Genomic DNA, 12,881 nt, shown 5'->3' on the forward strand with positions numbered 1-12,881 from the left:
GTACACTCTTGACTGTAGCCTTGGTTCAATGGATGATTCAAGTGTGTCCAACACTCACCCTCTGCTCCACCTCTGCAGCCTACTGTATACCTCAATTTTCTTTTAATATGGTTTTGGGTAACCCTTAAACACAGATGCTCAATTGCTTGGTTTCTTAGTCCTTTATTTTAAAGGGGGTTTCTTGGGTTTCAGACATTGCAGATGGGTTCCAGTAGGGGGATGGAGTCCCTTCCCACAAGGGGAACAGATAGAGCTGTAATGGTGATTTATCTTCACTTTCAACTTGGTGGGATTCATAATCATCGTGGAACAAATCTAGGCATGCGTGAAGGAATTCCTAGATTGAGTTGGAGTGGAGAGATACACCTTAAATGTGCTGGCACCACTGCAAGTTGTGGTTTCTGACTGGGCTAGCACCTGTGCCCACTCTGTCCCAACTGGATTGACACATTACCCATTCTGTCCTGACTGGAATAGCACCAGTGCCATCCGTCCTGACTGGAATAGCACCAGTACCATTTTTCCTGACTGGTCTGACACCATTACCCATTTCACCCTGACTGGGCTAGCACCAGTACCATTGCCCCAACTGGGTTAGCACCAGTGTCTATTCTGTCTGCTTCCTGACTGTGGATGCAATGTGATCAGCTCCTTGCAGTCTTGCCTCCAAGACTTCCCTGTTGTGGTGAATTGCACCTTCCAGCTGGGAGCCCAAATAAGTCCTCCCTTTCTTAAGTTGTTTCTTGTCAGGTATTTGATCACAGCAGTGAGAAAAATATTGAATACAGAACTTCTTGGAGGTTTCTTCACCAAAGAAACTGGGAGCCTATGGCAGGTTCCTGACTTCCTATTCTCATTTTTCTGTAGACAGCATCTTGAGCTATGCTCTATTCTCCTTGGCAGTGCTAAGGAAGCAGCATGTCCTAGAAAACCCTGCAGGAGGGATGAGACTTGTTTTTAGACTCTTACTACATAGGCAGTGCTCTTTTCTCTTTGTCTCTACCTTCTTTTTTATTTTTTTTGTTTCATTATATTTTAATAATTCAAATTTCTTTTTTTCAATTTTTTCTTCTTATTGAAAATAGATTCTTTTCTAATACAAATATATCCCTCCTAGACACCTCCTCTTTACTAACCTCGCTGGGTCTATTGATTGTAGCTTGGTTACCATTTATTTAATCACTAATATCCATTTATATGTGGAATATATAGCATGTTTGCCTTTCTAGGTCTGGGTTACTTCACTCAGGATGATTTTTTTCTAGTTCCATCCATTTGCCTGCAAATTTCATGTCAATTTTTAATAGCTCACTAGTACTATGTTGTGTAAATGTACCACATTTTTTTCATCAATTCCCCCTTGGAGGGATATCTAAGTTGTTCCCATTTTCTGACTATGAATAAAGCTGCAATGAACATGGTTGAACAATGTCTCTGTGGTAGAATAGAGCATCCTTTGGGTATATGCCCAGGAGTGATACAGCTGGATTTTGAGGTAGGTCAATTCCCAACTTTCTGAGGAACTGCCATATTGATTTCCATAGTGACTGCATAAATATCACCAGCAATGGAGGAGTGTTCCCCTTGCTTCATATCCTCACAATCATGAGCTGTAACTTGTGTTTTTGATCTTAGTCATTCTTGCAGATGTAAGATAGAATCTTAAAGTAGTTTTGACTTGCATTTCCCTGATGGCTAAAGATGTTGAATATTTTCTTTATGTGTTTCTCAATTCCTCTATTGAGAATTATCAGTTTAGAGCTGTACACCATTTTCAATTGGATCTTCTACATGCAGACATTGTGGTTGACCAGTACCATATGTTGAAGATTCTGTATTTTTTCCAGTGTCTACTTCTGGCTTCTTCATAAAAAATCATGTGTCTGTATATGTATGAGAATTTATGTCTGAGTCTTCAGTTTAATTCCATTGATCAATGTGTTTGTTTTTATGCCAATAACGTGATTTTTATTACAATAGCTCTGTAGTACAAGTTGAAAGAGGTTTAGCTATCCTGGGTATTTTGTTTTTCCACATGGAGTTGAGAATTGTCCTTTCAAGGTCTGTGAAGAACTGTGTTCAAATTTTGATAGGGATTGCATTAAATCTGTAGATTGATTTTGGTAGGATGGGCATTTTTATTGTGTTAATTACACCATTCCATGAGCATGGGAGAGCTTTCCATCTTCTGATATCTTCTTCAGTTTCTTTCTTCAAAGACTTAAAGTTTTTTATCATGTGTTTGACTTGCTTGTTTAGAGATATTTAGTAGATGTTTCCATGATTTCTTTCTTAGTCTGATTCTCATTTGTGTTTAGGAGGGCTACATTTTTTTAGTTAATCTTGTAGCCAGCTTTACTTTGTTTTATCAACTGTAGTTCCCTGGTGGAATTTAGTGACTTTCCCTAACTACTTTGATTAGTTTTGGTTTGAAATCCATTTGGTTAAATATTAAAATGGCTAAACCAGCTTGCTTCTTAGGTTCATTTGCTTGGAAAATCTTTTTCAATCATTTACTCTAAGGTAATGTCTATCCTTGATGTTGAGGTGTGTTTTATCGGATGCAATACAAGGATGGGTCCTGTTTCTGTATTCATTCTGTTACTCTGTATCTTTTTATTGGGGAATTGAGATGATTGATACAATGACCAATGACTGCTGATTCCTATTATTTTATTGTTGCTTGTGGTGTGTGTGTGTGTGTGTGTGTGTGTGTGTATTTGTGTATGCTTCCCTCCTTTTGGTTTTACTCCTGTGAGATTATTTATTTCCTCTGTTTTTATGTGAGTAGTTAGCCTCTTTGGGTTGGAGTTGTTCCTTTTAGCACCTTCTCTAGGGTTAGATTTGTAGATATATATTGTTTAAATTTGACATTTATTATGGAGTATCTTATTTTCTCCATCTATGGTGATTGAACATTTTGCTGGGTATAGTAGTTGGGGCTGGCATCTCTGATCTTAGTGTCTGTCCAGGTCCTTCTGGCTTTTAGAGTCTCCACTGAGAAGTCTGGTGTAATTCTAATAGGTCTGTTTTTATACATTACTTGGTCTTTTTCCTTTGTAGTTTTTAATATTTTTTCTTTGTTCCATAGGTCTAGTGTTTTGATTATTATGTGGCGAGGGGACTTTCTTTTTCTGGTCCAATCTAGTTGCTTAATTCTGTATGCTTCTTGTATCTTTATAGGCATCTCTTTCTTTAGGTTAGGAACACTTTTTCTATGCTTTTATTGAAAATATGTTCTAGATTTTTGAGATAGGATTCTTCCCCTTCCTCTACTCTTAGGTTAGTCCTTTTCACAGTGTCCCACATCTCCTGGAATTTCTTTAGATGTGACACTGTCCTTGACTGATGTACCCAATCATCTATTGTATCTTCAACACCTGAGATTCTCTTCCATCTCTTGTAGTCTGCTGGTGATGTTTGTGTCTATTGTTCCTGTTTGCTAAACTAGATTTTTCATTTCCTGAATTCTCTTAGTTTGTGTTTTCTTCATTGCTTCTATTTTCATTTTCAGGTCTTGAACATTTCCTTCAAGTCTTTTTTGTTTGTTTGTTTTGGCTTTCTTTAAAGGATGTATTCATTTCCTTTAATTGTTTGTTTGCATTTCCCTGGATTTCTTTAAGCAGTTCACTGATTTCCTCATACTGTTTGTGTTTGCTTGGATTTCTTTTAGGGATCTATTAATTTTCTCTTTAAGAACCTCTATCATCTTCATGTAGTTGGTTTTAAGGTGGCTCCTTTGTGCTTCAGCTATGTTGGAATATTCAGGGCCTGTTGTGGTAGTATAGCTGGCTATAGAAGAGATATACTGCCATGGCTTATTGGTTGTTTTTTTATGCTGGTGTCTAGGCATCTGGGTTTGGTATGATTATAGTTCTAGGGGATGATTTCTGGATTTATCTTTGTTGGGCTGGGTATTTTGTTCCTTGGTTTCTGTTTTCTCTCTGCATTTTCAAAGAGTAGGTTGGCTGTGTGTTGCCTGTTTTACTGACCTGCTCAGCTGGAGTGTTCATGGGGGAATGTCAGCCACTGTTGGAGGCTGGGGTACTGGGATGTGTTGGGCAAGGAATTTTGGAGAAGTTCTTTGTGATCTGTTGGGAATGAGGTCAGAGAGGAAAGGCAGACTGCAGCAGTTTTCCTGCTACAGAGCTGGGTATGAGACTGTGGGGCTGGATCTCAGGAGGGCAGGAAATGTCTGGATCTACCTTCAGCCTACTTGTCCTGGGAGAAGCAGTCTTTGTTTAGTGGGGTTGGGGGTGGGGGTTGGAGGTATTCCTGCTGGAGTTGGCATCTGGGACAAAGCAACAAGTGGAAGGAGAAATCTTGAAGGGAAGTTATGTGGGATTCATAGGAGATGGGAGCAGGGGCAGGGAAGGCTGCAGCTGGTGTACTATTACAGTGCTGGGGATGAGGCTGGGGGAAGAGAGCTGCCTCTATCTTCAGATTCTTGGTTCTAAAAATCATGTAATTGTCTTGGTCTGTGACTGTGAATCATCAGTAAACAGTTGCCATCATTCCTGACTAACTCTGGTACTTAATTTGCTAAGCATTATTCATATATGGTTTCACTTAGTCTTAGGTGCAGCTATTACTATGCTAGTTTTGTAAGTGATGAAATGGATGAACAAGTTAAATGTATTTCACCCAATGTCACAGCTATGGTGGTGACACAATGAAGAATCAAAGCCAAGTTTGAATGATTCCAGTTGCTGTGCACCTGATCACTTATATAGAGCCCCTTGTCTTTTCTGAGGTATTTTATCATCGCCTACCCTTCCTGTTCCCATGTAATGATGCTCTTGGCTTCCGGTATGATGGATGAGTCTCAGCATGATACTGTGCTGAGAAATTATTGTTCAAGACAGGCAGCATCTGCCCTGGACCATCTGCTACTTTCCTGTCGAATTCCAGGAGTCTAGGAGCAATCTGTACCTGTGCACTTATCAGCTGTTTTGTCTTGTAGGCAGAACTTCTGGGTGCAATGCTCTGTTTCCAATAATTTAATTGTTCATTTAGTCATTTAAGTAACATTTGTTGAGCCCTCTTCCTCTGTGTCTGGAATTGTGCTTGTATAGGGGATAGACATTTGAAAGCAAAGCTACTATGATAAAACAAGTCCTCTTCAAGAATCCCCAGAGAAATAATGTGATGTGGTTGCTTAATCGTATCTCTTCTTTACTTTCTTGCCTTTTCCTTCCTTCTCTTCTTCCCTCTTTTCTCAACTCCCTTTCTTTCTTCCTCTTCCTTCCCTTTCCCTCCCTCCTTCCTTCCCTCTCATTCCAACTTCCTTCTTTCTTCCTTTCCTTTCACTCACTCTTCCCTCCCTCTCCTGCCTCCCCCTTCCTTCCTTCCTTCCTTCCTTCCTTCCTTCCTTCCTTTGTTCCTTCCTTTCTTTCTTTCTTTCTTTCTTTCTTTCTTTCTTTCTTTCATTCTTTCTTCCCTGGGGATTGAACCCAGGAGCTTGTGCCTATTTGGCTAGTGCATGACCACTGAGTATTATCCCTGGCCCTTTTGTACTTTTCCACTTTGAGAAGGGACTTCAAAGTTGTTCAGGTGGGTCTTGAACTTGTGATCCTGCTGTCTCAGCCTCCTGAGAAGTTGGGTTTTTGGGTCTGTGCTACCTAACTGCACTTGATAAATATTTCTTTTGGAGGGATGTGACAGAATTACAGAAGCATAGAAGATGGACAGAGAGGTGGGACATTTTCTTTGGGGCAGATGAGGTTGGGGATGAGACTTGAAGCACAGATGATCCAGGTAGGGTAAATGGAGATCAGAACAGAGGCACTGTGAATAAAGCAGAAATGCAAACACTCAGAGTGTGCAAGCATTCAGAACCCTCAGGGTGACATTTGGTTGGAATGACCAGACACAAGGTGTGGGATGACTGATGATATCTGAAGTTCATGTCACTGTTTATGTCATTTGCAGAAACAAAATATCATGAGCTTTTTTGATGTGCAAGTCTCCCTTAACAAAGCCTAGGTACCTCACCCAATGAAAACAGAATCTTCTCTTGATGCCAGCAAACGGTAGGTTTGGCTTCTTGATTTCCACCCCACAGGGGCCATCAAATTGAATGATTACATAGCAGCTGTGTAGGGATCTTGGCTGACACTACAGTCAGAGCTTAGGTTCCATTCTGATGTTGGGTTTTCAAAGAGCTCCTGGGCTTCAGTTCTTGGAGAAGTTTTTCAAACTGAGGTTAGTGGCAAATGCTAGCAGTTTCTGGTTGGTCAATTAATCAAGTGCTTCCTTCTTAAAAGAAAAAGTCACTGTTTTTCAGTGGGAGGCTTCCTGGTCACACCCAGTAGATTTCTAAACAGCCTTGAATGCCCATGGGCTACCCTGATGGCTGTCAGTACACAAAGGGTTGTTTAACCAGCCAGACTGTCACCTTTGAAGGCTGCAAGGTGGTTATAACTTCCTAGAGATGGATCAGAGTACATCATTGGCACTGAGTTCCACATCCGTTGGGAAAGGATGGGCAGATTTTGAACACATCTTGAGTCCTGTTTAAACTCCCTGACTTTTCAGTTCAACTGGATGTCAGCTGTCACAGCTGGCTGCTCTCAGGCAGTGACACACACTGTTGATGGCTGCAGAATGAGACTTGTGCCACGCTGCAGGATGGCACACAGGACACTGCAGAGGGAAGGCCTGTGGCGTTGGCTCACCAGAGGAGCTCATTCTGGCAGTGCCGCCATCTGGAAGGAAATACTACAATTTGAATAAAAGGGCTGGGCTCTGGTGACTGACAGGAGGACGCTGAAGTAGGACAGGTAAAAACCAAGGGTACTGGGTTCCGGAGAGATGGTTCAGTGGTTAAGAGCACTGACTGCTCTTCCAGAGGACCAGGGTTCAATTCTCAGAAGCCACGTGGCAACTCACAACTGTCTGTTACTCCAGTTCTAAGGGACCCAACACCTATGCACATAAAAACAAACAAGCAAAAGATTTGTTTAAAACAATAACAACCACACACACACACACACACACACACACACACACATCTTTTTGCAGTTGGGGTCTGTGCTAAAGTCTGAGTCCCATATTGCCACAAGGGTTACATAGAAGTGCAGGGTTGGGGCCACACTTTTTGGTGTCCAGGGGCAATGCTGCTACCAGTACTGTAACCTGACTGGCCATTGCTTCCACCCAGAGCCAGGATGTTGTCCAGGCCCATGCTGCTATGGAGAGCTATGTCTGGGTTCATGGTCTAGTTCCATGTCTGTGGAGCATGTCACCTCAGGGAGCCGTAGGAACCAAGAGAGATGAAATCAGAGGGCCATGCTGAGCCAGCCCTACCCTTGACTGGCCCAGGGAAAGTTGGCCTTGCCTCTCACTGGACACTGCAGCAAGGGAGCTGGCCCAGACCCTCACAGAGAGTTGGTCCTGCACTTCAGAGAGATGGCCCCACCTCTCACCAATCCAGGGTGAACTGACCCTGAGGGCTGGGGATAGGGGAACTGACTCCACCCCCTGACCAGCTCAGCTACCAATCAGGCCCACAGCCTGGCCTCAGGTTGGCCCACCCTAGCGTTTAACCCATCTAGGACCTGCTGCAGCTTGTGGAGGGACTGGCCCTGTGGAATGATACCTGCAGGGTTTCCGTGACTCCAGGCACACCACAGAGGCACACCACAGTGGGGTCCCTGTGAGGATCCAGTGATGGTGGCATACCAGAAACCAGAGGCTGGAGCCAGACCAGTGACTCATTGGACATTTGCTAGTAAGGCTGATAGAACAAAAGGGTGTGCTGTGTGACACACAGCTCCCAATGACACCAGGAGGAATGGAGAGGTGTTGGAGAGGCAGGAGAGAAGGAGAAGTGAAGCGATTTTGGTTGTTTTATTCTTATTTTGTGTGTGTGTGTGGGGGGCTTGCTTTGTTTTGTTTTCTTTGGTGAGGGGTGCTGCAGGGTTGAAGGAACAATATAGAAGGACTGGGAGGTGAGCAGAATTGGGGAGTATTATGTAAAACACCCAAAGAATCAATAAAAAGGTTTTTTTTGATCATAGAGAAGTTTGGGTCCGTAACTAACCATGGTGTTGTAGGAGGTAGGTGATGCTCAGAAGATAATACTTACTCCTGATTTAATTGTGACAATAAATGTCCAAAAGAAATGACTTTGTTAAATTTTTGATGTGTAAAAATCTAAGAGCTGGGAGAAGTCTCTTCCTTCCTTCCATATGCTTTACCTCACTTCTTCACAGGCTCTTTGCTTACCTCACCCCTTACTACCTCACCCTTTCCCTACCTCACCCCTTTATACACCCTTAATCTACCTCACCCCTTCACACACCCCTTCCCTACCTCACCTCTTCATGGGTTTCTTACATTCATTTACTCCAAAAGTGAGCATGCAGCAGGAGCCACTGTATCTTTGTCAGGTCAAATAGACATTCCAGGTCCCTAGGAGGTAAGACCTCCAGGAGAAACAAGTGAGGTCCTCGGTGTCTGATGAATGTCAGTGTTTGCTGACACAGGATTTGAAGAGGTCTCAATACCCTTTCCACAGACATCATTAGTCTTTTAACCTTGTTTCTGCTTCCTCTCAGCTCCCTCTTATTGTGCCAAGAGCAGACCGTCTACTCCTTTCTAATTGAGCTTGTCTTCTACAAAACCCAATACTTCTGTATTTAGTGGAAGCCACAAATGATTCTTCCCTTTTGGAATTGCATGGGAAATTTGAGGAAGCGATAGACCTGTTGCAGAGAGCAGTGTGAACACCAGTCTTGCCCTGCTCCCTTTCTTTCTCAGCAGTGCTTGCTCTTCTTGTCTTTAGTGTGGAAGCTCTTTCCTTCAGTGGGCGTGCTGGAAGAAGAGTGTAGTACTGTTTGCTCCCCTGCCTGCAGCAGACATCATCTGCTTGTCTTCCTCGCCCAGCGTCCTTTCTTCCCTTTTCTGTTCCTACCACGCAGCATGCTTCACCACACACTAGGTTTTTCTCTTTAAAGCTTCACACACTAGGTTTCCTCTTTAAAGTTTGAGACATAGTCTCATAGATCCCAGGCTAGCCTCAACGTTGCTGTGTAGTCGGGAATGGCCTGAACCGGATCCCTCTGCCTTTACCTCCTGAGAGCTGGGATTGCAGATGTACAAAACCACACCCAATATGTGCAACCCAAGCCTTTGTGCACGCTAGGGAAGTGCTCTATCAACTGGCCCACACTCGCAGTCACCACATGCCAGCTCTTCATTAGGCAATGAGTTTCCTCTCGTCTAGTGCAGCTTTAACCACATGCCTCGCTCCCATTATTACGGGGTGGCCAGGAGATGCCGGGCCATGCAATCTGGATGGTCAGTGCTCACCACCTCTATGTTGGTGATCCCAGTAGAGGACATGGGCTACAAAGACGACAGGATTCTTCTGAGATCTGATATTAGTGCTAAATTGTATGAACAAGTGTTGCTAGAAATCATCTTTGCTCTTAACCATGGAGATGTAACCAGAGAAGAATGTAACCATTAGAAAAATAATGGAAGAAGTATTTCCATGGGAGGGGGAGAGGGAGGGAGAGGGGAAGAGAGAGGGAGAGGGAGAAGGAGAGAGAGAGGGAAAGGGAAGACTACTTGAAGAAATTTCATGTATTGCTAATAGTTGGTGGGATTGTGTAAAGGCTATTGAAGCCTTCTCCATGGTTCTTTTGTAACAAGTCGTATTGTGGTTTTTACGGACTTGGGGAAATCACATTAAACTAAGTTAAAGAATAGCTTTCAAAGCCCAACTAACAAATTACATTATTTGAGAGAACAACTCCTCGTTCCGTGTGTATGAAATGTCTAGCTACACCTGGGATCTACAGCTTGACAATTCCTTTGACGGTTTCATCAAAGACTCATCCCTTAGCCAAGGCAAACACAAGGCAGCTGTAGGAAAGGTTGCTAGGAGTGTGTCTGTGCCCTTCAGTGATTTCCCTCTGGTTGTCATAGCACTGAATAAGAACACTGTAGATTTTCAGAAGATCAGGTGGTTTGAACCTAGAATTCACAAGGTGTCTTAGTTAGTTGGCTTCATCAATTGACTTCATTCATGAACTTCAGGTTATAATGGATCTGCCCCTGCCCATTTGAAATCTATTTATGTTACCTGCACAAATTTCCACTTATGACAATAATCCTGTCTGAATAGACATATTTCTGCTGATTTTCATTCTAAACAAATGGAAGTTGCTCATTCACAACCCTGTCATCATTTTCAATAAAATCATTCAGTAAAATAAGTCAATAATGGAAGGACTGGTTTTATTTTGTGCATTTTGGGTGTGTGTTCCAAGGAGGCAAACTTCTAGCATTAAGTGATGACCTATCTTACAAATAGCTGTATTTCAGGGGGTAACTGTCATGGTTTGGATTCACACAGAGGGGAAGCACTGGGAAGTGCTATGGAGTTTAACAGACAGTCCTTAGGTCATCAAGGGACTGTGGGACCAAGTCTTATTCTCTTTCTCTGATTCCTGGCTCATATGTGGCCACTCACATGTTATTCTGACACTGTCACCCAAGGTTCTCATCAATGGCCCAAAGCAAAGAGTCCTCCAAACTGGAGCACTCAAAACTATACACTCACTAAACTTTTTTGCCAAAGTACCATGTCTCAAGTATTTAGTTGTAGTAGCCAATACAGTTACCATTCTTGTCACTGGATGGCTCTTACCAAGGGTGTTGAGAAGGGGGCCATGTGTCAGCACAAGTTTGATAAAAATGAATTTGCTTTAAAGATTTACTTATTTTTATGTATATGGTTGTTTAGCTCTACCTATATATGTGCACCATGTGTGTACCTGGTACTCAGAGAGGCCAGAAGGGGGCACTAGATACTCTAGACTTGGAATCATAGTCAGTTGTGACTGTAAGAGCAAAAAGCATTTATAACTGTTGAAATATCTGTCTAGTCCTGGAAAAATTATTTTTAGAGCTATTCAGCTCCAAGAGATTATTTATTTCTAGTGATTACCCTAGTACTATTAATATTAGTTGTATATTTTACTATTAGTATTTATAATTGACATTTAGCAAGCACATACTGCATTTATATACAATATTAGAACACCTATATCTACATAATCTATATCTATGTGGCTACACTGTATGCTCCCTTGCAAGTTAGCATCATACTGATTCTATAACTGTAACACCACGTGGCCTGGAGACTGTTTTTCTTCATTTTTTCCTTTGTGTTTGTTATTTCAACTCTTCTAGTAGATCACAGGCTGGTTTTAAAGGTAGGAGTCAGTGTTGGACACTTTGTTTTATTCACTGTTGATGCAGAGGAGGTAGAACAGACTCACCTTAGAAGCTGTCTGCTCGGTCCTGCCACACTAACACCTTTTCAGAAGAATCCTGAAGCAAGGTCCTTCAAGCCAAAGTGTCTTGTAGTGTATGTGTCGGAAGGGCTATGGCAGAATTGTGAGAGTGTTCTGGTCAACTCCCTACACATGGGAGGGGGGAAAGAAGTGAGAAAGAAAGAGGGGCTGGAGAGAAGGCTCAGTAGCTAACAGCATTGGCTGCTCTTCCAGAGGATCCAGGTTCAATTCCCAGCTCCTACATAGCAGATCACAAACATCTGTAATCCGGTCTCAGGGGACCTGATTCCTTTGTCTTATCTCCTCGGGTACTGGGTACACAAACATGCATGCAGGAAAACACCCATATGAACAAAATAAAAATAAATAAATTAAACAACTGGAGTTTAAGAAAAGGAATGGCATTCAGCTCTTAATCATTCTTTCTTTCTCACCAGGACAGTGAGAGTTAGGAAACCTCTGGGAACATTATTTAGTTCGCTGTTTTTGTAGGAAAGTGAGCATTGTAACTATACTTGTAGTTAAAGTTATTGTCTAAACTCAATTCAGTCAATTGCTCATCTCACTTTTCTCTCTGTTAATGTCAATATAACAATTACAGTCAACATGTTTTACCCACAGGATTGCAGTGAGCTGTTTATAGCCCAGCATTGTGGACACAACGTTTGTTTTATAAATGCCATGTGTAAGTATTCTTTGGTCATTGCAGCAACGGGAGAAGGACAGCATGCTGGAACTCTGGCTGTCACTAGCCTACATAGAGGTATTTATGATGCCCACACATTAGCATCAGCGGGTACTTTGCTGGTAGCTTTCCACGGAACCATATCTTTTTATTATAGCTATTTGCAAGCAGTCATTGGTACATTTATCATTTCTGGGTTTTAATACAATTCAGTTCAGGCAATCTGAAATCAATAAAGTTTTAGATGGGATATGCCAATTGGATAATGAAAGTGATTTGGACACATAGACATTTGTAACATTTGGGAAAATCATTCTTATTGAATAACGTGGAGACTGCATTCTGCTGTTGCCGATGTAAACAAGGCTCTGGGTCCTAAAGCGATAAGTGGCTTATTGGGAGCATCACAGGGAGGCTGTTATTCTCTTAAACCATAGATTAATGTGCATAGATTCTATTTGAGCATCAGAATGTTCCCTGAAGGCAGTGTTGGTCTTCTTTACACACACATAGCACAGAATTCTAGATTTACTATGCTTTTATTTTTTATTTTGTGTGTTCACAAATTGTGTGTGTGAGCACACGTGTGCTATGCTGTTCATGTGTGTAGGTCAGAGAAAAGCTTGTGGAGTATATTTCTTTCCTGCCAGCATGTGGGTCCCAGGTATTGAACCTAGGTCTTCAGGCTGACTGGCAAGTGGTTTTACCTGCTGAACCAACTCTCTGGCCAATAGAATGCTAATATTAGAAGGCACCACTATGTATCTGATGATCTGACATCTAAATTTATAGCCAAGAGGATAACTGACTTTCTTAGCAGCCACCCCCTCACCATTTCTTGATCAAAGTCTTCCCATTGAATTCTTTTTCTTTGTCATTTCTACAAT

This window comes from Mesocricetus auratus, unplaced genomic scaffold (assembly GCF_017639785.1).
Source record: "Mesocricetus auratus isolate SY011 unplaced genomic scaffold, BCM_Maur_2.0 Super-Scaffold_100011, whole genome shotgun sequence".
Lineage (NCBI taxonomy): Eukaryota > Metazoa > Chordata > Mammalia > Rodentia > Cricetidae > Mesocricetus > Mesocricetus auratus.